The 26,455-nt window shown below is 43.2% G+C and overlaps 1 long non-coding RNA gene across 1 annotated transcript; it reads left to right on the top strand.

The window, feature by feature from the left end:
• Positions 1-12,244: 12,244 nt before the first annotated feature.
• LOC149857105 (uncharacterized) lies at positions 12,245-24,779 on the top strand. The gene is made up of 3 exons (XR_016444309.1): positions 12,245-12,365; positions 24,329-24,429; positions 24,754-24,779. It is a non-coding gene; the product is annotated as an uncharacterized LOC149857105 (long non-coding RNA).
• Positions 24,780-26,455: the final 1,676 nt, after the last annotated feature.

Raw genomic sequence — 26,455 nt, forward strand, 5'->3', positions numbered from 1 at the left:
GAGTAGTCTGATTTGTTAGGAAGGCACTCTGAGGATGGAAACGGCAGTACTGTATTTAATGGAAAACTTTGGAGTGAGGAGTAATGAACTATCACACAGTGTATCATGTTACTATATGGGGCAGATGGACTGATAGGAGCACAAGTGTGGAGGTAAGAAGAAAATCTTCCCTGTGAAAATCTTTCCCTTTTGGTTCCTTTTGTTAGCACTAGAGCACCCTCCCATCCTTATTCTAAATAAAAATGTAATTTGTCTATATATGCATTAAAAGGGGAAACGATCTATAATTAAGTTCCTGTCCTGGATATATGTATCAATTAATACATTAGAAAAATAAGTCATTTGTCCTTCCACCGCCAGAGACATGCACACATTTTATTTCAGGCGTCTATTCCAACGTGACTGCTAGGGCTTGAATAGATATATCTTACATTGAGGAATTTGATTTGCATGAATGTGCTTGAGATAAGGAAGGGAGAACTAACTTGGCACATTTATTTAGTTGAAATACATCTTTGAAGGGAACTGTCATAGGAATTCTGTTCCTTTACACCTTAGAACATTTCAAGTTAAACTGCCTAGTAAAAATTTAGCAAACTTAACGGCAGCCAAGGAAAACATCTGCTTTGGACATGGCTTGGTTTATTTTCTAGCAGGAGGGCTCTATATATCAGTGCCTTGCCTTGTCTAATTTCATTAATGTGATCTTGTGTCCATCCTGTGGCAGTTTAATAGCCATTATTTGTGGCCTCCATCAAATAAAGCATTGCCCATAAATCCAACTTCACGTAAATGAAGATATAAATGTCAATCTGCATTACTGTATAATATTTATTATTTTAATTAAAAGAAACTGATTGTGACATTTATTAGATCACAAGTTACTTGTTAATGGCAATGAATGGCCAAAAAATTGCTTATTTTATATAAGTAATTCTTAGATTTTTTTCCTACCTGGGTTATTGTGTTTTGTTACCAGTTAGGGACCTCAGTGTGCAATGCAATGTTATGTGCTTCTTTGTGGAACACGGACTCCGTTAGCAATGCCAAAAATTACATGTACTGCAACACTGCCAGAGAAGAAAGGCTTTAGAGAGGAAGGTGAATGCAGTGCTATTGCATTTGAAGTTTGCTTCTCTGCCACTTCTGAACACAGCATTTATATTATACAGGCCTATTTTTGTCTTTTCTTTGCACTGGGTCTCTCTCTCAAATGCAATAGATTGACTCCTGATGTATAGTGGCAGAATTCAGACGGTTTTCCAAAACAAAGGCATAAAAGTTTGTAATTCTTATGATATAATTTATGGAGATTCAAATATTGAAAAAAATAAAAGCAAGCTATATAGTTTGAGATATTGAAGTCAAGTCAGGTGTATTCTTGTCCTAAGGATATAAATTCATTACAAATTGGTGTCTGCTTTTACTTGCTGTTCTTGGTCATTGTGTTCATCATGCTTTTAATAGACAATACAGCAGATTGCAATGTATTTATGTCTTGTATGGAGGAAGCTATTGAAGAACTACTACAGACTATTCCCTGGCCTCTATTCTGGCAAAATTCTTAACTCTGGCAAAACTTTCAGTGAAGTAAAGAGTGCATGAAGGGGAATGGTATCTGGGATATTGCTTGGGTTGCAATGAGTCAGATTTTATCAAAACTGAATTTACAACAGGCTCAGTGGAGCGAGAACAGCCCCCATATGTCAACGCAAGGTCACCACCCTGCTTCACTGTAAGAATATTCTCTAATTTAGAAAGAAATCGGGGCTGAAAGAGATCTTTAATTTTGTTTAGGAACCAGTACAGCTGAATTCTGCTTCCAGTTTTATAACAGACTTGACTTGGATCCTGTTGCTCACAAAGTCAGTAGCAAACTTCAAGTAACTTCTGTTGGAGAAAGACTGTGACCCAAGTAAATAAAATCGAGATAAAAGAAGATATCTTTCTATAGGCAATCTTCATTTGTACCTACACTAGTGCAACAATGCCCTGATCCGATTCTTATTAATGGCAACAGAAAGCCTTGCATTAACTTCAGTGGGTTTCAGGTCAGGCCTTAAAACATCTGTCATCGGACACTGTGTTCAAGTCATTTTGAAATCAATTTACTACAGAGCTGTCATTTGCTTTCTAAACCTCTTGCAGAACATGATATTTCTTTATGGGGAAGTTCTTTTAAGTATTTTTTTTTTTGTACTGAGCTTTAAAGAGTTTTTTCACATAAAACTTGTGATGGCTTAAGACTTTTATATGACTTGAATGGCGGGAAGCTAGAACTCTAAAAATATCTGTGAAATATTAATAGCAAAGTTGGTCATGGGGATGATTTTTGCATTGAGTCATGTTGCTCAAATCTAGCTTAATTCAACTACATAGATGAGATACGGCATCCTGGATGTTATCGTTAAGTCAATATTAACCCTGCACAATCATTGCAGCTTGGAAGGATTTACCAGATATAACTGAAAAAATGTAAATGCCCGGTATCATGTGAAAAAAAGAATGACACACAAGAAATTTACTGACAAGCGAAGTCACGAAGCTGGAAGAAGTTAGGAAACAATGGAAAGAATTTATTTGGCCGCACAGTTGTTGCTGAGCTGCTGGGGTGGGGAAAAGGTAATTACAGAGTAAAAGGCAATAAACTTCAGCTGCAACTATTGTGTGTTTATTTTTAAGGATATTTATACAATGAAATTACCAAGTACTGTAAATACTTTCTGCTCTACCAGAATCTAGAAGCAGATTTTTTTTGACGGTGAAATAAGAGCTCAGAACCCTTTTGAAGTCTATCCTGACTTTTAAATTGGCAGTGCAATTTTTCACCAGAAGCTTTAGATTAACATAGTTTCTTCTAGTGTTGCCATTTAACTGTTTAGAAACATAACTGTAGAGCTTCTCATCTATATTTCTTGTGGAATTTATCATAATGTGATAAGGTACTTGCTTCATTTTCTCTGTATTTAGAAAAACAATCTATAGCTGTATGGATTTATTGTGTTTTGAAGAACCTCTTCAATAGCTGAAACCCAGTAGCCTTTGGGCTTGTGTTAATTTTCCCTGCACAACAAATCCCCTCCCATTTCTTCTGTATTTTTCTCATTATTCTGTTCCTTCAAACTCATAATGAATATGCAAGTTAACTATTATTTTCACACTCATGATCATGTTAGTGCTTCGCTCATTATTTCTTGCATGCCCTGAGCCCCAGAACGCCATGATAAACTCGCACCCACTGAAATACAGGAGAAGGCTTTGCATCTCTAACTCTTCCCCTTCACAATTTACTTTTTGCCCTCAGAATCTGCTGTTGACCGCTCAGGTGCCTCATCTGGAGGTCACAATACTGAGTGACTGTGCTGCGGTCCTTCACTCAAAACTCCTGCTGGCTTGGGAGGGAAGACTATGCTACCGACCACTGTTGCACCAGGTCCATTTTGCTTGTAGTGACTGTTGCAAATCTAGATTGATGCACATCTCTATTCTGAACCAGCCTCTTTGACCAGTAAAATGTTTGATGCCACTAGGGTGGCCGGCCGGCCCTAATCGGGTGGGACAGCCCTGGAATGGGAACCTTAAGTCCCAGTCCCAGACTGCCTGACTCTGGGACAACATTTGTCCTCGATGCTCAGCGTTGCTCAAGGACCTGTGGGAAACAGTGGGTTTTCCCTTGCAGGCTGTCAGCATCCCAGCCTGCAAGGGCCCGTCTGGGGCTTCTGGGGGCAGGACACAGGGGGTGCCTGGGAATACAGCCTGGTAGCGGGGAGAGAAATTTCGTGGTAAGTCTATGGAGGAAGAGGGGTCATGGTGGGAGAAGGATACAGATCGAGGCGCCCATGGGGAGGGAGGGAGTGGGGCAGGAGCTGAGGGCACTGCCCAGCCAGGGCGGTGCATGGAGCCAGGGCACGGAGCAGGACACAGCCACAGGTGGCTTGTTCCACCACCATGGCAATGTGCCCCCCGCACACCTGGCAGCAGCTGGGGCGGTGGCAGAGTGGAGGTGTGCCCCCCACTGCTGCTGGGCGGGCAGGAGGCTCACGGCCAGTGCTGGGCTCCTGGGGGGAGGGCAGCAGGACGGGGAGCCCTGGGCCTGCATCTGCCCTTGGCTCTGCTCGGCTCTGGCCGTACCTCTGGGAGAGGGGAAGTCGGGTGCGTGTCCCGCCTTTACATTTCATAAAGGTGGTCACCCTAAATGACACTTCTGGGGGGAGGTCTTCCTTTGTTGTGGCACGATGTGGACTGTGCATTACATAACAGCACTCTCTGATGTCCTCCCAGCTATCCTGGAGCACTTCGGTAATCACTTATTTCTGAGGCTCTCAAGTTCAAATGTTTATAATCTCCTGGAACTGCCCTAAATGTCTTGCATTTCAAATTCATAGTAGGTGCTGCATTAGTTTGCTTCCAGTCCACCATTATATCCTTTTAAAATGGCTTTCAAATACAATTTGTAAAGGATTCCTTAAATGTTCTTTATTGCAGAAATCCTTAGGTAGACTCTGCTTGGTCCATAAGTTTTATCAGTCTTCAGACATTCCAATTTCTTGATTCCTTGTTCAAGCATGATCCTCATTTCCTTCAGTGTTTCTTTTGGCTTCCCATGGGAAATTAATATGAGTTCTGACATGTGTTCCCTGTCCCCTTTGTTGAAGAGCGAGGCAAAGAATTCATTTAGTTTTTAGTAGTGGCTAAGCCTTTTGTCAATAAATTACCTTTGCCAACTCTTTAAGGTATTACTTTTTCTGCACTCATGGCTCCTAGGTTATGTCCCCAAAATAAAAACAATATTTATCCTCCTGCCCTTTTATAATATCTTCTTTGGATGTTCCTCTTTCCTGGTCCAATGGTTATAGCTTGATTCTGCTCGCTAGGGCAGGCCGAGTGCCCTCAGGCTCCAGCGACACCTCGCACCCCTAGTAAAAGTGTTAGGAACCGGTTCCTCTGCCTTCTGTTGGGCACTTCCCTTGCTGGGGGGTGGGGGTTGAATCCTGTTTGCCTTCTTTACATGCAGTCTCCTAAGGGTCTTACAAGTCCCCAGTTATTAATGCTTGAAAAGTACTTTGAGATCTCTGGGTGGAAATCCCTACATAATCATCTTTAGCATTTAGCAGAACACTGCAGGCCCCCAAATACTCCTGTGGGACAGACTGACTTGTTGATACAATTATTATCCTCACTTTACAGGACAGAGAGAGAAAGAAATTAAAGCCCTACCGCTGACCCTATTGAAGTGAACAGGAGTTTTGCCACTCGTTTTGATAGAGCGGGATGAGACCTTCTGTGTTAGCCCGATTTGAGTTTAGGAAGTCCTTAATCCTAGCCCAATCCAGAACACCCCTCCTCCTATCCATAGATGTAAAATACTAGAATTATTAGTCATACAAGTCTCATGCCCTTTACATGATTTGTGGTATTTCCAGTCTTCCTCTGTAGAATACTTAATGTTTTCTTAACCTTGTAGGTTCCTCTTCCTTTTCCTTTTTTTTTTTACTTGTCTTCTTCTCCATTTCCTTTCTGATGCTGCACTTAATCCTGGGATAGCTGCGATTTTTATGTTTTGAGCTTTTTCTATTTCTTTTTCATCTAGTTCAACTACTCCCTGAATTTTCCAACATTTCTCTGCAGAATTTTAACATCCTTATTCTTCTTTATACACTGTTACAAACTCAACTGCTATTTACTGGGCAAAATTCTCTCTTCAGTCTCCAGGCATAGCTTCTTCTTGCAAATCACTTAATCGGGAAGAGTTGCCATTTCAGGTTCCTCATTTATGTATTGGATGGTCCTGCACTCTGTTCATAATCATTTTAATCTGCCCATTAATTTGTTGCTTTAATTTTGGGATCTATGCAATGGTGATGGGCACCTGGAAATATCACAGACAGAGCACCGGTATCATTAATGCTGCTTTTAGCCATGTAACAAATCGACTCTAAGAAAAGAAGGAAAGAACGTGTTTTTCCCCCCTAAATCTTTACAGAACAAAAGAGGAGCATTTTAAAAACTGGCCCACACAACTGAAAACATGGATGATGGATTATCGCACTTTTATTTTCTGCAGCAATAAATTTGTTCGGCAAATTATCATCCCAGGAATAAATTCACACAAAGCTAGTGTTGTCCCAAGGCATAAGAGGACAGATTCTACCTCATTTATGTCCTTTGCCATTGTGCAGACTTCGGTGGCACTGTTGAGGGAAGGTAGAAAAACTGGTCTGGCACTTCTGAGGCTGAGTCATGTTAGCCTGACACGGGGCAGCACTCAGTCCACACGTGGCCTCGTGTACTTTCAAGGGAATATGGAATAAGACCTTACACAGTCTGTGTGAGGCTATTGCCATCTGGTACTTAATCATTTTGTGAGAAGCTAGTGCAATGGTGAGCAAAGAGGATTTCAATACAATGCTGGAAAATACAGGTCACTTGATGGTGTAAACGAGCTGACCATCACCTACTGTAGCCTGCTTGCCTCCCTCCAGTGCAGAGAGGGTCCTTCTCCCACATGCCCTCTGTGCAATGCAAGAAAATACATTTGGATGGAAGCCAGGTTGCATGCATTGCCTTAGGCTCTTAGTGGCCAGTAATGCCTCTGACATTCGTAATATTAGGCTAATTAAAGGCTAGTCGTATCAATGGAGCCATATTTTCAAGTGACTTGCTTTGCTTAGAACAGCTATTATTGAACATTAAAGGCAAAATCATTTCTATACAGATAAATAGAGCTGCGTGGTAGTGTGGCGGTGACCTTTCAAGTGACAATCTGACATTAATTTTTAAGGATCATATATTCACATATGCTGTCATTGTAGGGCAAATAACTTGATTGGAAGGAGGTCTATGCATTTTGAGAATGCATTTACAGTTTAACATGCTGTTACAAATGTAAGGAGGCTCCCTCTCCTCTCCTCCTAATTTTTTTTCCACCAGCTTGACAGTTTTTCAAACATATTCACTGTCAGCCCTAACAACCTGTCAACAACTGCCATTATGTGAAAATTGCAAAGACTCGCTTGAGCACTGTGAAAAGTGACAGACATGCCACAAGGATAAGTTCCTCAGAAACAGAGGGCTAAAACTTTTGAAAGGTGCTCTAGCCCTTCCAAGTCGAAATGAACAGTCAGATATCTGAAAAAACCATACACTTGTCACATCTGATATCTATTTCTTTTCACCTCAGATTGAGGTGTATGTGAAAGAATAAAACATAGATTAGGACAAATTGTGCAACTTCCTAGTTTGTGCAATTTTTTTTGGCACTTGTGAATGTATATCTTCAGGGCCAAATTTATCCCCAGTTGAAGTCCACTCACTGTTTGGCCAGCAAAAGGCCAGTGAAATCAGGGGAGCTGCAGCCAGAGTGGGTTTATCCTCTCGATGGGCCAGTCCAAATTCTTGTGTTTGTGGGAAAAGCAACCAGGACTCGTAGTAGAGATGATATCTTTTATTAGACTAACAAGATTTTTGCAAAAAAAAATCTTTGATTGTGTTTATGGTACAGTTTAATGTGAAGGACATCATTTTGTCCACTTGCTTATGACTTTCCTTAGAAATTATGTGAAGAACTGGGTAACTTTGGGACGAGCTTCCCTTTCATGTATAGTGGTGTACATATAATTCTACTGGGCAGTGGATTTCCAGTGTTGTAACGTCGGGGAAGAGAGATGAGCATTTCGTGCTCCCCTTGAAGTCACGTGGTGGGATGAGCTCTATGGTGGGAAAACAGAGCTGACTCCTGGAAAAATAAAGATGTTGTTACAACTTATCCATTGAATACTGCGTTGTTGAAATTGCATTTGTCTGTACTGTGCTAATATTTATGTGGAATGAGACAGCTCCGAGGACTCCTAGCTCTGTTGCAGTTAATGGGAGACTTGCACTCTGAAAGGGAGGTAGTTACTACTGATTAAGCAGAGATGGTGTCCAAACCCTGCCATTAATAATCTTGGCAACTGCTGGCCATGACAGAGCTGACTGTCTGGAGATTTTCCAGCTGATGAATCTTTGTTGCTCCCAGGTTTTTAATTGCAGTTAATTTCATTAAGTACACAGTTCTTATATTTGAATGTCATCACTAGTGCGCGGCAATTTGAGGTGTGATTCTGCAGTGCTTGTATCCATCTCTGACTGGGGAAACCGATGGATTCTCAAACTGGGTCTATGTTATGTCTCCTTGTTTCAAGTCCCTTGTAGCTTTAGCAAAGGGGTTATGGACTGGACTTAATTAGAAAATTCATAACCACTTAGCTTTGAAACGTGCCCTGTGTGGCTTAGCTGCTGGAGTAGTTTTAAATTCTAAGCAGTCTCTATTTTTGTCATTTGCCATCAGACCCTAGGAAGCACAGTCTTGCTTAGTTTTATACATTGACCCTACTGGGGAGTTGAACATAAAGCCATGTTCACTGAGGTGAGAATCCAGTGTGGCCTTTCGTGTTGTCTTAATGCGGCATTTGTTGGGTAAGTATTACATTGTTTAACTTCCTTTTACTGCCTTATGAGAAAGGGACAAATTGCACAGAAAACAGGACATGTATGCCTATAGTGGGGATCATAGACACGGCCTTTTAATCACCCTATGTGAACCTGCAGTAACTAACTACGGTCCGGCAGAGAAGTATAACAGCAGTTTCCATTGTGCTTTTACCATACAAAAGTACATCATAAAATCATCGTTATGTACAGTGTATGAGCTATGAGCTTTGGGTATTTCAAGTCTTACTGAGCTCAGACTGAGACTCAGGCAATGCTCAGCACCATACCAGTTTGTAGGCCTGTGCGAAGCAGCTAGTATTTGCTTTGGATTCAGCCAGTTTGGGGACAGTGATTCAATTCAGTGATTTGAATCACTGTCCCTAATTGATTTGGCCATATCTGAGTTGGAGATTCGGCTGCAGCCAAATTGGCTGAATCTCCAAATCACACAGGCCCATCCCTCACCTGCTCTCCCAGCCCCATCAATGGTTGATCTGTCTGGCCCCAGCATCCTGGCTCTTTAAAAAAAAAAAAAAGCCCCACACTCACTGGTGGCTGCTAGGCTAAGTGGGGGGAAATCCCTGCTGCCCCCCACTGCCACACACTGTGTGGGGGGGCTCTGCCACAAGTTCCCATCCCCCACCCACTCTCCCCACCCATGGCTGTCCCACCTGGCCTCAGCATCCTGGCTCTTTAAAAAAAAAAAAAAAGCCCGGCACTCACCTGCTGCTACTAGGTAGTGGTGGGGGTTTCCTGCTGTCCCCAACAGCTCCATACTGCATGGGGGGCTGTGTCATGAGCCCCCAGAAGCCCCAATGGTTGTGGCAGCATCTGGTGAGTGCGGGGGTTTTTTTTTTTAAAGAGCCGGGAGCTGGGACCGGGCGTGGCAGCCATGGGAGGGGCTGGGGCAGCAGACAGGGGTGGGGGGCACTCAGGGGGCTTGCAGGGGATGGAGCCTGGTGGGGGTCTCCCCATGTTTCCCTCCCCTCCACTTACCAGCATGGAGTCCAGGTCCAGCTCCCTGCAGTGGCAAGTGGGGACTTTCCAAATCTCCCAAGCTCTCCAATTCTTTTCCAAATTGATTCAGAGAGCTTTGAATCAATTTGGACCTTTTTATCGGTCTCCCGATTTGATTTGGAGATTTGGCCACTGAATCGGGCCGAATCTCCTCTGACTCAAATCAGCACCCGAAGGTTCGCACCACCCTACTGGTATGACCCACTGGGAGAGGTTAATTAGCAGAGAAAGCCTGGTCTTATGGTTCAAGGACTGGCATAGGCCTCAGGGATGCTTGGTTCAATTCCTAGTTCTTTCACAGTCTGTGTGACTTTGGGCAAGTTGCTTAATTGTTGTGTACTCCGTTATTTCCAGCTACTGACCAAGAATAATAATATTCACTTCCTTTCTAGGAGTGCTGTAACGACAAGCTCTTTGGAAGAGCTGAGATAATACAATGATGAAACCGTGTAAGCACCCAGTGAATTAGAAACATTGTGCATGGGCACCTCAGGAAAACCTGGGCACAGCAGTAGGCAACAGTGGCCAACATCCTTTCACTGAAATTCCCTGAATACAGGGACACGTAAGGTATACTGCGGAGCTAGAAACCAAGGGCACAGTCTGCATGTCTGTCCCTTAACACACCAGTGGCTTGTGGGCATGATACTTTCTCTTTTTGCAGCCTGTAAAAATAATTAATTCTGGATGCTGTGTGTGGAAAAGGTACCGAGTCAAATAGGGAGCGATATTCATGCTGGCTTTGCTGCTAACAAGGCCTGCTCATTTTTAAATACTGACTCACTCTCATTGCTTGTTTTGCCTTTTTTTTTTAGCTATTCTGTAACACAAACTTAGAACAAACCTTCTAAAACGCGCTCGCTAGTAATTATCCAATAAACAACTCATTTTGCCTATTATCAAACACAGTCGAACAGAAGCCTCTCATTTAGTGATAATGATTTCTTTTAACTACCTCCCACTAAGGGACAGATAACTCCCCATTGACATTAGGTTCTTAGTTATTTCATATACTATCATTTGTTTTTGTCATGCCCACAGAAGAAAGCATCCGCACTGCAAAGAGCTCACAATAATTCAATTCCAGAACACGTACGGGTTCTAGATTTAACTGTGCTTTTGTTTCAATGCCTCAATTAGCTTTTATTTTTATCCCAATTCCCTTTCCATTCTGGGTTTTGAAAGTGAAAGAAAACTATCCCCGGTATATGTTTTTCAAGTTGATTTTACTTAAGATGAAGACCCCCGTATTTATTTCAATCATTGAACTGCCTTGAATGTCAATAGAATTGAATATAATTTCTTGTTTTCCTCCTTGTAACACATTATGCTCAATCTGTCTGTATCCACCTATTATTTCCCTGCCATATGCTTTTTTTTTTCCAGACAGCGAGTTGCACATTGAAAACGCATCCATTTAAAGTTCCCCAGTCACTAGTTGGTCTAATGGTCAATCTGCCAGGCTAATCTCAGGTCACAGCTGAGCGTTAATCAAAACCCTATTTGGTGTTTATCAAACTGTGTTTAGATTCTGCCAGCCTGTTGCAGGATCATGTCTGAAAAGACATTTCTGAGCTGGTCATCCAAGCCGGTCATGGCAAAGGGTTTCTCTTCTGTTTTCAGACGGCCACACCATTGTTCTTACTAAGGAGACTTTTCAGGCAATGCAGTTAGCAGAAATAGTGTCTTCATTTTATTAAACTGAGGACGGCCTGTGAATTTGCACAATCCTTCAGTATTTTTGGGAGTCCATAACGCTGTAAATCTTAGAAGGAAAACACAAACACTTCACCCTGTTCCTCCTGAGTGTCCAGGACAGAGAACATCAGCTTTTCACTGCTTTCACAGGACGTAGAAGACAAAGGGCTTGTCACTTTTTGTCTCAGTGTCATTTTAGGGCAGGATTCCTTGTCCAAACCTACTACTACCCAAGGGAAAAGGTGTCATCATTTCAAAACAGTATTCCTATCAGGAAAGCATTTGGGCACATGCTTAACTTAGACCATGCATGTAAGTACTTTCTTGCATCAGGGGAAAACTTTCTTTTGTACAAAGTAGTAAGCCACAAAGGGGACATAAATCATCACACGCAGGCTCCAGGACCATCCTATAGGTGCAGAGAAAGATGTCTAACAGAGAGCTAAGCTTATTGCTTATTTTGCAGCCAGCTTCTGACACCTGCTGCTCTCACCAGCTTGCTGCCTTAAGCTGTAAGAAGTCCCTTTGAAATCCACTTATGAGTAAAATGCCACTCACTGGATGCATCTACACATGTGCTTTGCTGTGGAGTAGATTAATTAGTTCTGCAATAAAGTGTTGCCATCTACACATGCTGCCTTAGGGCACAATAAACTAACTCTGCTTGAGACAGTCCTATCTTACAGCAGAGTAATTAAGTGCTGCGAAATGCACTTGGAGATGGGTGCTAAAGTGTGGGGGCTGCCTGCCACCTAGTCATGTGGTTCTGCAAGTTCTTCACCCTCGTGCCCCGTCTAGGTGCCCAGTGCCGCCACCGGGAGCCTGAGGCTGACCCCCCATACCCTCTGCCAGCCCAAGGCTGCTCTGCACTGCCTCAAATTGCCGCTGTCCTGGGTGCATTTGTAAATGCTGTACCTGGGAGCAGTTGACTGTGGCTGAAACGGCTGCTGAGTTTATTGACGTGTTAACTGCATGTGTAGATGCACCCACTGTGGGGAGTTAATGGTATGCAGGTGTTGAATGGGACTCACAAGGTATTTTTCTTTTGTGTTTTAGCCATTGTTTGCCTCTGTCCATATCTGTCTTCATGCATAGAAGCTTTTGTTCTGCCAAGCCCCAAAGGAGCGCTAGTGCGAGAACTACCTGTGTGAAGGGCTCCAGAGTACCGGCAGCTCATGGTAGGCATCTTCCATTCCAGCCTGTCTTTTCTAAACCTCTCTGTGACTCTGGAGTTCAGGCGCCGAGCACTACTTGTCTGTCTCGGCCAGTCATATTTTGACATCAAGCGTACTTGATCTGGGGCTGGTAGTTTGCTTCAAACATTGTTCATGGGAATGAGTCTGGCAGCTGGGAAACTGCAGAAAAAAGTGCACGAGCAGTGATTCTTGTTTTCTGTCTTCAAAACTGATCTGTTGTACTATTCCTGCTGGCTGTTTTGAAGAGTTTTGACTTTGAAGCCAGGGAGAAATCATTATCCACGTCGCATTCATTTAAAGCTGAAGCCAGTGGTCTCATAAGTGATCACTCAGCTTAGCCTGTGTGAACCTTCCACATGGATGGGCTTGTGCTTAATATACATCAAGGAAGGCAATGATTTAAATAGGAAATTCTGTGCTTTAGTGGATACATGCAGCATAGTAAGTGTGATTAGGCCTTACCACTCGTGCCAATTGCTTATAAACCACAGCTCTTTCTTTTTTCTCCTGACCTCCTTTAGTTTGTGCCCTGCCCTGCTGTCATCTTATTCTTGTTTTCATTGCTGTGCTATCATGTTCTCTTTTTCGTTCGTACAAAGTTATTCAGCTCAACCTCAGACATGGAACTGGCTTGACGTCCTTTTGATAAGAATAACAAGCCATGTTTGTCTAATATTTGTAAATGTATGCATCCAGTCTTTATACTCAGCTCCCAGATAGCCTTTTTCCCCCCCTCTTTAGATCCATGACTGCTTTACACAGGAATGCGAATATCAGCATCTGCTTTTTACATAGAAGCAGAGTCACGGAGAGCTGGAGTGGTTTGTCCAAAGCCACAGGGCAAATCAGTGGGAGAGCAGAGCCCAGTCCCACCCCCGTGTAAAGTGTGTAGTGTATGAATGTGAAGTGTGCGCCCATGCTGTGCAAGGGACAACCCTGGGGAAGGATGTGCATGTAACAGGCGGTCACTCTGATGGTCTTTCTGGGGCAGCGCTTGCTTTGACTCAGGAGCTGGCTTGTGTTTAAGCCCAGTACTCGCCACTCATCTCAAGGAGAAATCCTATGAAGACTGCTTGGTTTTTATACCTGACTTGTGGCATTTCTAGCTAGGCTGCCTTCATGCAATATAAGTAATAATTCACAGGCCTGTCTGGTAGCTTCTGTCACCGGGGGCATCCCTCCCTTTCTGTTCGGAGTTGTTATAGATGCTGTGAAACGGCTGTCGCGTTTCACTACAGAAGCAGGTGGTGGTTTGTTTTTTTTTTAGCAGAGTTGGGTTTATGAAGTGCCACGGATCATTTTGGAGAACCCTATAATAAATGATACTTGGTAGGCCTTAAAACTTTTAAAACAATATGTGTAAATAAAGGCCCAGTTCTCAGAGCACATAAGAGCATAAGAAATGCTATCTTGGGTCAGACCAGCAGTCGATCTAGCCCAGTATCCTGTCTCTCAGCCTGGGTACACTCTGTGCCTCTGCAACCTCCTGTGGTAATGAGCTACACAAGTTAACTATGAATAAAAATGCATAAAATCACTTTCTTTTGTTCACTCCTAACCTCTTTGCTGCTATTTTCAGGGCTCCCCCCCTGCAGTCATAATATTCTGGGACTTGGTGAATGACAGTTCCCTGTTTGCTTTGTCCAAACCCTTCATGATTTTATACACCTGTCTCTCTCAAGATGGCAGAAGGTAGAAGCTAAAGAAGACAGTATCTAGGTAGGGCAGATCGTCTCCCCTCCAGCGTCGAGCATGCAGAGGCCTTTGGAGTCCTAATCTTGTAGCTGTACTGTTAAGCGTTGTGTTTAATGCCCACTGATAGACTTATCTTCCATTAATTGGTCCAGTCCCCTTTTGGATCCTGTTAAATTATCACCCTGGCGATGCAGCTGCATTTGAGTGTTTTACTGATGGGGAAACTTCAGGCGCACAGATGTTAAGTGATCTGTCGAGGTGCATTTAGAGAACCAGTTTCAGAGACAGGGTTGGAGTGTAGTTCTTGAATGTCAGTACTGTTCCCTAGGACTACAAAAAGCCACTGCCTCCAAATGCAAACTGATCATCATTAAGGTCACCAATCTGGCTGGAAAATATATAGCTTCTGAGATTTAAGTGGAGAGGTTCAGTACTAGAGGTTAAAACAACACTTGATTTGAGTGGACAGTCAGGGCAGAGGGTAAAGCGGAAGGTATGTGGGATGTGGTAATGCTAATTCAGTGGCACGGGGAGATTTATAGGAGCCTTTTTGAAAGGGAAAAACAGGAATGATGGATGAGGCAAGTCAGTGACAATTGGCAAAATCACACTTGTGTGTCACAGTCTGTCCAGGGGTGTAGGTTGTAGCCGAGTTGGTCTAAGGACATAGGCAGACAAGGCTCTTTGGGTGAGTCCAATATCTTTTATTAGACCAACTCAAATAGTTGGAAAAATTCTTTGCAAGCTTTTGGAGTCAAATACCATTTGTCAGGCAGAGGAACCATCTGAAGTTGGTGCGTGCCCTTCCTGGATGGAGTAGTAAAGCAGCCAGAGGCCAGTACGTATGCAAGAAAGCCAGTCCGTCCAGGACGTCTTCTTACTGCAGCCTGCCCATTTCCCAGTTGCAGGTCAGGGGAGCGGTGGGTGGCCACTTCCACCCTCCTTCAATAACCTGCTCAGGAAAGTAGCTGAAGAATTGGACCACAGTACATACATTATCTCAGGTAGGGGGAAGAGCTCAGTACTTTTAGCCTGACAGTTTTAGCCATCATAACTCAGAAGCTACCGAGAAAACCCTTGAGCTTTTGGAGAGCTGTAAGAAAGCAATTGGTTTAAATTATGAGAAGACCTATTTAAAAACATGCAAAGAAAACAAAAGGGAAGAGACAACAGAGAATAAATAAATGAGGAAGGGGAGGCTGAATTATTGGTGCTGCTACAGTAGCATTGAGGGGCTCCAGTTGAAGCAGGGGCCTTGGTGTGCCTACTACACAAGAGTTAGGACGTTTCTACAGGGTCTCCATGCAGTGACACTCTTGTGGAGGCCGCCTCTCCCCCTTGCCCCTGATCTGTGCATGCCAGACTCTGAAATGGGGTAATAGAGCCTCCTACGTGCATGCCCCAGTGCCACTCCTTGAGCATTTGTCTCCAGGGTGCTTACTGGGATGGGCTCAGACAGCTCCATCACATCACTAAGCAAGGGGATTGAGGGTGCTCCTATGCATGGTAGGGGAGCTGTGTGGACAGCGGTTGCTGACAGACATCCATTGGAAGGTGCAATGCAATCTGATCCCCAAGCCCAACAATTGCACCTCCTGTCACTGCCACACATGCATGGTAGGATGCGCAGTTTTGGGAGTCAGATCTCCATCATCCTATTTACAGGGAGGACCTGGGATCATGACTATGATCCTGGCCGGCCCTTGAACTGGCAAGTTGAAAAATGGGCACCTGACAATCAGCTTCTTGTTGGCTGGATCAGGACCATGCCGGGGCTCTGACTGGCACCAGTGTGGTCCTTGATGTTTGGCTGATTGTCAGCTGGTGGGGATTGCACAAAGGCCGGTTGGAGCCCCGGTGCAGCCCTAACCCTGCCACCTATTCCATTTAAAGCGTGATAGAAACCAGCCACAAACATTTTTGTGGCTGGTTTCCCTTTTTTGTGGAACCTTTAATTCCCTGAGCATGTGGCTAGGCTACCACTTAAGACCAAGATCAACACATTAATCATGTTTTAAGTGTAAATCTAAGTGCCAGGTGCCTTCAGCCTCCGCCACTTGATGGACAATGCATGGAGGAGAAACAGAGGCACAAGGGGTTGAAGTGAGTTACTCAAGCTCCCGCTTCAGGTCAGGGGCAGTACTAAGGATAAAGGAGTATGGATACAGTCCCATGGACTAGCCACTTAATATTGCTTCCTCTGCATAGAGAAGTATGGGGTGATACAGGCATAAGATGTAGCTATGTTGTATAGGCAGAGAAGTGTAGGAATAATATCCCTATTACACATATATAAAAATATACCATATGTTTGCAGGGAAGGAATATTTGAGATGGCAGAACGGGAGCCAACACCCCCCCCCCCCCCCCCCCCCCCCCGAGTTTTCAGCACTGATCCAAATGTTGTGATTCAGACCCATCTGGGATGCTTATTTACAGAGCAATGTAAATGTATCTGTCTTCGGGTTTTATACTGCCCCTCATTACCATAGAGTCAGAGCCCCTTTCATGAAATGTCAATGACAAGTGCAAAGTCCCAAGTGGATTTTGTGGCACCGCCGGTCTTCGGGATTGTGTTTTGGCTTTTTCAGATTTTGGAACGCACTTGATTTGTGCTTAAAAAGGTATCGGGAGACAAAAATCCTTGCCCTGAGGAGCTTAAGTTCTCACTCAGCCAAATGCAATATAAGGCATAACAACTCAGAGTAACAGAAGTGGTGGAGATGGCTGGGGAGTCAAATCTTTGGGCAGGAAAAGAAGGTAGGATTTGAAGGAGGAGACGGCAGGTTCCTCGGTTCACAAAGGCTGCGAGTCCTTTGTACGGGCTGGGGCAACCCCTAAGGAGTTAACGCAAAGGCTGTGTGTGTTCCACTTTACTCTTTTGCTGCTGCATGTGAAGATGATTAATAATTCTGCAGAATGATTGCCTTGGTTTTTAATATCCCCCAGTGATGAGTCTCCAAAGAAATAGTCTGTTGTTTTTTTATGTTGTTATAATAACAGTTTTTGACTCACTATATGAAGTCTGTTAAATTATGCATGAGATGTGCATTTTGCCCAGTTTGAACTGTCCACACTAATGGAAACACTAATGCTAGATGAACAGTATCTTGTAACTAATGCAATTCTTAACTGGCAAGCAATACACTATCAGTATCAAAATGCAATAAACCTTTAATAGAACACACAGAGTGTAATGTAAAAAAGAAAAAAAAAACAACCAAGAGTGGGAGATTGCATTGTGATGAAAAACAAATAACTACAGACCCCTCTTGGACATGTGAACAATTAATATGAACAACCAAGTCCTAATTTGTTTGATTAATGGATGCATAACTATCAGACTGTAATGTAGAGAGAGGTGATGCTTGTCTGGCTTGAACTATGGTACAGTGCCAAGAAATGAAACCTCAAAATCTCCTAGTCTGAGATCAAGCAGGAGAAGGGATCTGACTGAGCCCTGGAGACCTCAGTACTCAAAGACGTTTATTTATATGCCATACAAAACATTTTTTTTTCAGGCTTCTTGGGATTTTTCTGGCTCAGCCCATATGGTGAACAGCAGCCTTTCATTTATGAACAACAACAACAACAAAAAAAAGGATTCCAGTGCTCAGAAGCATATTGGACAGAGAGTGTATGGTAGAGAGCCCAATATGGTGTTAAACAGATGTCTAGATTTCTGTTTATACCAGGATGACAAGTCTAAGAGCAGTTTTGCATTTTCCTATAGCCTTGTTCCATGGCTGGGTTTCCACGTATGCAACTTGAACTCTGTCGTGTATTTTGACAGTGCCCATTATTTTTCTCTGCTCTGTGCTTGTGAATCTTTCAAGACCGGGTATTTATCTTGGCTTCTGCACTTGCATGCATGACATTTGAGGTCTCTGCTGGAGACTGGTTGTGATGCGTGTGCAGTGCCACTCAGCGCACAGTATCTCCTGGGCTTCCTACAGAAGCAGGCCTGGGAACTCTCAATACGTACGAAGGCCCAAGTTTTCCCTTTGCCTCGCATGGGTAGCACATGGGAGGGTGGGGAGCAGTGTATCAGGAGCTGGAGCAGCTCTCTCAACCCTCTGTGCACCATAAAGCATTTCCCTGTGCTGCCCTGAAGAGGATCTCAGGAACAAATGGGGATAGGTAGGGTTGGAGAACCTGGTGAAATAAGGATACTTTTTCACGATGCATCAAAAGTGCTATCGAGGCTTTCGTATCTAAGTGTCATGAGTAACTATGCCACCCAGGGGGCTATTTCTTCTTCCTTTGCCCCTGTGTTGCTCCCCAGCACCATCTTGCATCACTTAGGACTGTTTTTGAGAGCACAGTTTGGCCCTTCGTGAATACGTGTAGCCTGAGAACTTAGGGTTTGCCTCTGCTCCCGTTAAAGTGACTGGGCTCAGTAGGAGTAGGACTGAGTTTTTAGTTGCTGGATAGGTGGATGCCACAAATGCACTAGGTGCTTCTTGGCCAACACCCCAGGTTCCCGCCCTCTGTGTCCATGATGACATGGTTTCGCTCTCCCTTTGAAGCTATTGCTCACGAGGCACTGAGCCCTCTGCAGACTTATAGGCAGACCTACCCTCCGGTGGTAGTATCCTCCTCAGAAAACCCCCAGTGCGTCTTGGGGCCCATTGCTCATCTTTCTGCCTTAGTGATTCCTAACAGCCTGCATTTTGCCTCCCGCTTTTTCGGCATATATAAGCAATGACCAGAGAGGTTATGGGCAAGACATGCACTGTGGTGTTTTCAGCTGATTCATTCTTTCTTTGGGAGGTTTCTGTATGATGAGAAAGAAGAAATTGAGAGCGTTTCAGTGGTTGTCAGTGATGCCGGCTGTATCACACAGCAGTTCTACAGCAGCAGCTTTTAAACAGCTTGATGATTCACTCTTTGGCTGGACAGATTAGTGCTGAGGCCTTTGAAAATGGAGACAGGTAGAGAAAAATAAAGGGAGGAATAAAAGACATCTTTGCCCCAGGTTAAGGAAAAAATAGCCTACGAAAATAACTAAAAAGACATTTTTTAAATAGTGATCATTAGGTTTGATACATTATTACTTTCAGTCTCTTCTTAGCCCTCAGTTTTCCTTCCTTTTCCCCTTTCTTTTAATCAACACTTATTTTTAAATACTATGAAATTAAAGGAGTCCTTGATGTTCTACCCAAAGATAATTATCCGTGCCTAACTCTGACCCCAGGATGGCATTTGGATTTTAAAACCTTTTGAGACTATGTTGTGAACTTCAGTGAACTAGAAAAATCATATGTGCAAGGAAATGCTTTAATTCATGTTAGGCAGTAATTCTGGGGGTGCAGAGAAGCCTTCTGATTGGATGGTAAAAAAAGAAATTTGAAAGTTACACGGTTGAAAGTTATATTGCGTGCGTGTGTGTGTGTGTGTGTGTGAGAGAGAGAAAGGGAAACAATGAAAAGTGAGAGATAACTATGATTTTTAGTGCTTCAGCCAACAGTAAAGTGATTGTTCCTGACAGCAAATTTGGATTGGAAGCAAAATTGCCAGTCCCAAGCATTTATGATTGGAAACCAAACATGATTTATGAACCAAAAAGAAGCATGAGATTAGATGCAAATACATAGAACAATAATCATAATATACATAAAACAATAATAAGTGGGGATACTTTTTTTTTGTCTTCTGGGTTTAAGAGTGTTGTAAGATCCCCATTCTCAGGCTTTCTTCTGGAACTGTGAAGGCTAGAAACTCTCTTTTCTCTGCACCCCAAATGAAAGCTAAAATGGTCATATATCAATCTGACTCCCGGACTAGGGGCTGTTAGAAAAGCATTGGATATCATAAAGTCCCAGACAAAACCGAGAGAGCTCAGTTGTGGCAACGTGGCAGATTTTTTTTTTTTTTTTTTAGTTCTGTTCCCTTTTCATCTCGGGCTAACTTATACAAACATTGACTCTTGCACTTTGTATTTCAGAAGTTTTAGATTTGATCTAGTAATTTTATAAATCCAACGCATGAAAAGTGCATTTTATATGCTATGAAGCAGTATCAAGATTTGGAAGGGGCTGCTCTAGTACATTTCCCCGTGCCTGTGGATGGGTTTCAAACTTAGACCTCCATTCATTTTTTTTCCCTTCCAAACAGCTGTTCTCTTTATAATGGCCCAAACTAAGTTGAGGGACAAGGTGATTTTTGTTTGAACCAGGAAGATGGCGTGGGGCTTAGGACGCTAGTTTTTTTGATTTCTTGATGGTGTGCAAAGCTGCTGGTTATGGAGGATGTTTCCCCACGCATCCCCCATGCCAGGAGAAGGGGCAGAGACATAACCCCTGGAGCCTGCAGCAATTAGCCAGCAGGGAATTTCTCTAGAGCAAGAGACTCCTGTGTGGGTGAGTGGTAGCTGGGTTCCTGCCATTTCCCACCAGCTGCAGGGTACAAATGTCTAGCCAACAGTATCTGAAGACCTCTGAGCTTTGGGATGTTCAAAATGTGATGTTCACAGACTTTCAGTGACACTTGGAAGTTTTTTGAATGTCTAACTCCTGCTGGTTATTGGTGGGACTTTCTGTCCTGATGGCTTAAGTCATTTTTATAAATAGAAAACAGGACCCTAATTTGGCGAGGTTCTGTGAAAAGCCCACCTCTAAATTTAGTCATCTGATTACTCAAAGGAGAAAAATTAAAATGCTTTGCTGGACTGGGTCCTAAATTTGAAAATGTGGGACTAGAAGGCTGGCTCTATTAGCAGCATAATGTAGTTAATAAAAATCCCTCTTTACAAAGGCAAGTACATAAAACATTATGCCCATTTTATGGGTCATTAAACAGAGAACAAACAGAAGTAGCTCCTGTCCTCACCGTATCACCTTGCTTAGGATGTAAAAAACAAAATGCCAAATGGAGATTGCAAAGGTCTCCCTGGGCGCGTCTACCCATCGCCCTACAGCAATGCTGTTACTGCACTGCACTTTAGTAGTTTCTTTTGAAAGTACTACAGCACGGTGCAGTAACCACCTGTACTGCACTGTACGCATGGCACACGGCTATTTTTTGCCGCTATGGCAAAGTAGCTGCCAGTCAGATGTAGACCCACATAATAGCCACGGCGATGTAGGGTGACGTATAGACGCGCCCCCTGAGAAAGAGACTGACATTTAAGGAAGAAGATGGTATTCCCTTTTCTGTTTCCAGAGTGCCTCACCAATTAACTGTGTGACGAACTCCTTGGGTAGAGGCGGTCTTCTATTAGACCAACTGAATAGTTGCAAAGAACTTTTTTTGCAACTGTTCATTTGGCCTAATAAAAGACATCCAGTGTCTTGTGTATTAGCATCCCCGCGCTGAAAAATGGCAGCTTTAACTAAAGATCGTTCAACGAGCTTTAATTAAAGCACCCCCACCACCATTTTTCAGTGCAGGGACTGGCACTTTAATTACGGTGGCTCTTGGAGCTGCTGTAATTAAAGCGCCCTCCAGCCCCCACCACTTCCAGAGCATGTGTATAAACAGCCTTAAATACCAAAATGCTACACTTTTGAGAGACAGACAGCAGCAGTCACTATTAGGGGTTCCAGTGGCGTTTCCATAAAACATCGGTGGACAGGCACTGGGTTTGAATATATTTTGAACTACTAATTTTATTGACAGGCTGTCATAGCTGTGAAAGGGAAAAACACAGGGTCATTAATAACAGCAGCAAACCTAAATAAATTGCTGCTAGGCTGTAGGTCAATACCAGTCATTTGGTACTCACATTAGGTTCTTGTAAGGACAGAGAAGGACAATGAAATTCAGGACGACTTGGTGAAAGTAGGAGAGCAGGTAGGTAAAGTGACTTTCATAGCTCGTTGTAGAAATATATGGAATGTGAGTTATTTGGTGTTTATAGCATCTCTTGGAGTCCCAGGCACCACCCAATATATTTGAAAAGACTAGATTCTTGTCCCCAAGGGCCTACGCTCCATCGTTGGCACGATATAATGAAGGAGGAGGGCAAGTGCAACTAAACAGTAGGGTATGGGTCCGAGAGGAAGGGCAGGAACAATCGGGTTGTAAGATTAATGTGGGCAGGGCAGGAGGACAGGAAGATCATATATTTCCAGGGAAAAGATGTAATCATCATGGTGAAGCGGGTTCACAAAGTTTTGTTGGTTCATTTCTTGCTGGCTTCAGAGTGATAGGTCCTCCTGAAGGTTGTAAGTTAGGCTTGGGTACAGGCCTTGCACATTAGTTCAATGACTGTAAGGTGTATTGCTGTCAAAACCAGGATTCAAGCACAGGCTTTCACAATTCCCAGCTCAATGCCCTAGGCAGTAAACAGATAAAAGAAGAGAGAGAAATTTCAGGGATCTAAAGTAACAAATTGCGATGAGAAATGTAGACCTCTAACTACCTTGTCAAAGGACCCTTGGGTGGAAGAACCGTTTGTAGACTGGTTCTTGCAGAAGGGACCTAGTGATTCAAGACCAATAACTTGTGGTTCTTGTGGTTTAAACCAAGAACCAGTCTTTTTTTTAAAGACTCCAAGTGCTGGAGAACTTAGTCTTCTCATGCCTTTGTAATTTCTTCCAATGATTGATTAGGCTCCCTCTCAACCTCCCCCATTTTAGACAAAGAGGGGTTGTAAAAGAGAGATTTTCTAAGTGTGAAATGGTCATCATGCTAGCTCAGTTTTTACAGCTGGTTTTGCTGCATCTGAGAACCATCTATTTTTAGCAAACCATCTAAAAATGACAAACTAGTTCATCAAATATCAAGGACATTTTCCTGAGTTTTTATACACAGTCCAGACCCATCCTGGGTTCTCTCAGCACTTCTGGAATTATGTCTCATTTGTTACGCTACATTTTTGGCTGTAAATAGCAGATGTATATAGTGGCTTTTTTTTTTTGGTTAAATTCTGGGATTTGCTTCTTGGAGAAAAATAATTAACACTGGCAGGAGTTTGATTGCATTAATTCACAGAAAGAAACACCCAAACGATAAATCCATAGTGGGAGAACTGCCCATATGTTACAGATTGACTTAACATGGATGAGGCTTTAAATAAACTAAGGCTGAAAAACAAAAACCTTATCAGCTTTATTAGTGTTGAACTCTGTGGCTTCCACCGGGGCTGACACACTTAATTAAAGATGCTCTGGTCTAATTAGGTTGCACATCAAATATACAAATACAAGCTTTTTTTTCCCCCCTTTAAAAAAAAAAGACCTCTCTGAGCTTCAGTTGCCAATGAAGTGAATATTTGTTTTAGTCGCTTAGTCTTCATGTAGAGAAAAATGTTGTTAGGTGAGACAATGTGAAAAAAATAAAATAAAATAAAAAATCCAGGCACTGTAGCATGTAGACTACTGCTTTTAATGAAGGATGCTGCTACCTTCAATCTCTGTGTAGCTGAAGAAGTCAGCTCTGATCTAAAAAGGAAGAAGGCTTGGCTTTGTTTTTTCTAATCATTATCTGACATTATGTGACTAGCTTAATTTTATCGGGGACTAGCTCATGAGGAAATCCATTGCATGCGTGTGATTTGCTATCTGTGGGATTGATTCTTTAGCTATTTGCTGAGCCCGATCCAGCCTCTGTTGAGGTCAATGGAAGGACTGCCAGGCCCAGAAGTCAATGGGACTTGTGCCTGTTGAATGTCTAGGAAATGAATGATCAATTATAATGGATGGAAACGTGACAGTGGAACCTTTTGCTTGCACATAGTCCTACCCCCTACATCAGTCATTCTGAAGCAGGGTACTTTGAGATCCTTTCAAGGGTGTCTTATGGTCCCACACAATGTTAGCATGGTTAGGAATGCAAACATGATTCGTGAGATCAACCCTGAGATTTCAAATAGGAATCCACGGTGTTAAAAATATTTGGACTTAATTGTTGTCTTCTGGCGGCTGTGAAACAGAAAAATAGCCGCATTATTTTATTGTAGTAAAAAGACAAGTGAAAGCTAAGAGCTGGGATTTTCCAGGGTGTGCCTTGAGTCTAGCAAGGTTGAGAACCACTGCCCTACAGCATGCATTGCATCCAAATCCTTTTGCTGTCGAACATTAGTGCATGCCATCCCTTTGTAGCATAGGTGGCTTGCTGTATGCCATCTGTGTTGTTAAATCTTATGCATTTTCCCCTCTCTAAGTACTGCTTGAGGTAGGGATTCTTACAGCTGAGGCCCTTGTAGGGCCTGAAACCTTTCCTTCAGTTCAGTTTAAAATTGTTGTGGTAGTGCCCTTGGAGGGTTTCTTTATTCTAAATTTGTTTTCCTTAACTTTGATTTTCAGTTTTGCCACACAGTCACGGTCATTTCTGACATCAGCTCCCCGGCCTGGTCTGCTATCCTGGAGAGTTACTTGATCCATGCTTCTCTCTACTACACAGACAGGTATGCTGAACATCAGTTTGACTCCCAGCAATTTCATCTGGGGACTTCCAAGTCAGAAAGCACTGAATTCTTCCAAGTCCATTACTTACCAGGTCAGACAGAGTAATTACAGAGTAATTAGAGATCAGTCAAACGTGTATTGGCCAGGGACAAGTATTGGATGAGTTTCTAAGCCATTTTCTTATCGTAAAATATAAAGAGGGAGACAACTTGTCGAAAGTCACCAAAGGTTTTTGGGTGCTGGCTTTTGGGAGACCAAATATAAAATGTCTGGGGTAAAATCCTGACCCGATTTAAGGACAAAGTCTTTTTTCATTTTTGAAGGCGTTGCACTTCTGACTTCAAAAGCAGGTCTTGTCTGGACAGCACTTGTGGAAGAAGCCGGACTCCTAATATTATATGTTTGGCCCTAATGATCAGTTTTTGACCTTCCTTCTGCTCTCGTATACTCTGGTTTTGTTTTGGTCGAATTCCACCACTTCCAGGGCCATAGCCTCAGACGAGGTCAGAATCAGTCCAATTCTTCCCTTACCCCCTGCTCAACGATCACACCTTTCGGGATACGTTGTTAATTGCTTTTATATACTCTCAGGAAAAACTGTCACCACCTTAATTTTTCTCCGTGTCTACAGACTGAACACAGAAACACTTGCCCCGTGGAGCCTGACCTTTCCGAATTAGATTTTGGGTGAGAATTTTGGAAGCGGTTACTACTCGCGTGGACGAGTGGGGAGAATGGCAAGAGTGACTTTGTGGCAACTGAAGCACGGTGATCAGTGCCCCAGGTTATTTTTAGCTTAGTTTTTTGCTTTGTTCATTGCACAAGCGTGTGCTTGTCCTCGCGCGTTTGCCTGTGTTCACACGCACAGGAGTTCAGTGCTGTGCCGGAGCTGAAGAGCAGGATGCAGTCACCTGGGTCAATGTAATGATCCACTACCATAGAAGCAAATGCCCTGAGAATGGATGGAGCAGCGTAGCATGTGAATTAAGTGTATAGTTAATTTTGGCTGAACAAATGCAGAGTTCTGCAACAGCTCCCTCACCTGGCCTGACGTTGTCTGCCTCATAATCAACACTCAGAGGATGCAAATGTGCATTACCTGCACATTGGCAGACTGAGCAACTTCAGAACGAGCAAATCGGTGCTACAGGGAGGGAGGATCTTCACTGTAACAGAAGCAGTCCCCGTTTGTCTGATGGAAGAGCTGTCCGCACATGCACATCCTTGTGTTTGACCAGACGCAGTGGCTGTAGCTGATAGCCCAGGAGATGTGCCTGCGTAGTCCTTGGGATTTTCAAAGAGGATTGAGCAGCATGGTTTGTTTGAAGATGAGCCTTCTCGTTCCCCTTCTGCAGTGCCTTGCACTCACAGGCACTCCCAATCTGCAGCATAGCATGTTAATTGTCTCAGCAATATGCTGTTTGCTCAGGCCCTGGCAGGAGCATAGTTTCATGCATAAGTCTGTGGCAGAAAACATAGCTGTGTATGTTTTGCTATAAGTATCAGCGAGTTCAGAACAGAGCGGCAGCTTTGTCAGCGAACATCCTGGCTTTTTTTTTTCCCCCCATGAAGTTCGACATTTAGGAGTAGATGCTCCCACTTCCTTTTTTTCCTGAGCATAGATTTTGTTATGACATCTTACGGAGCTGGCTCATTTTAAACGCTGCTCCAGGGCAAAAATATTTATGGCACACTTTAAATAAAACATATTATGTGTTTTGTACTAACATATGTATCATTGTCCCACTTGCTGGAGCCGATATAATTTCTGACACAAAGTGCTATGCCTCATGCAAAATTCATGACATGTCATTGAATAAGAATGAATGTGTTCCTTTAAGATACAGGTCTTTCACCAGGAGAACCACTCGGTTTTCAGTTCCAGGCACCAGAAGTCTTCCTTGCTGTGACTGATTCGGTCAAACACTACGTAGGTGACAGGCAGCCTCAAACCTAGGCAAACAGGGTTGAACATGTGCGGCTGATCCTCCTGTCAAACTCAATGGGATTTCTGGGTCCACACTC

This window comes from Crocodylus siamensis, chromosome 9 (assembly GCF_052110815.1).
Source record: "Crocodylus siamensis isolate JL-2025a chromosome 9, ASM5211081v1, whole genome shotgun sequence".
Taxonomy (NCBI): domain Eukaryota; kingdom Metazoa; phylum Chordata; order Crocodylia; family Crocodylidae; genus Crocodylus; species Crocodylus siamensis.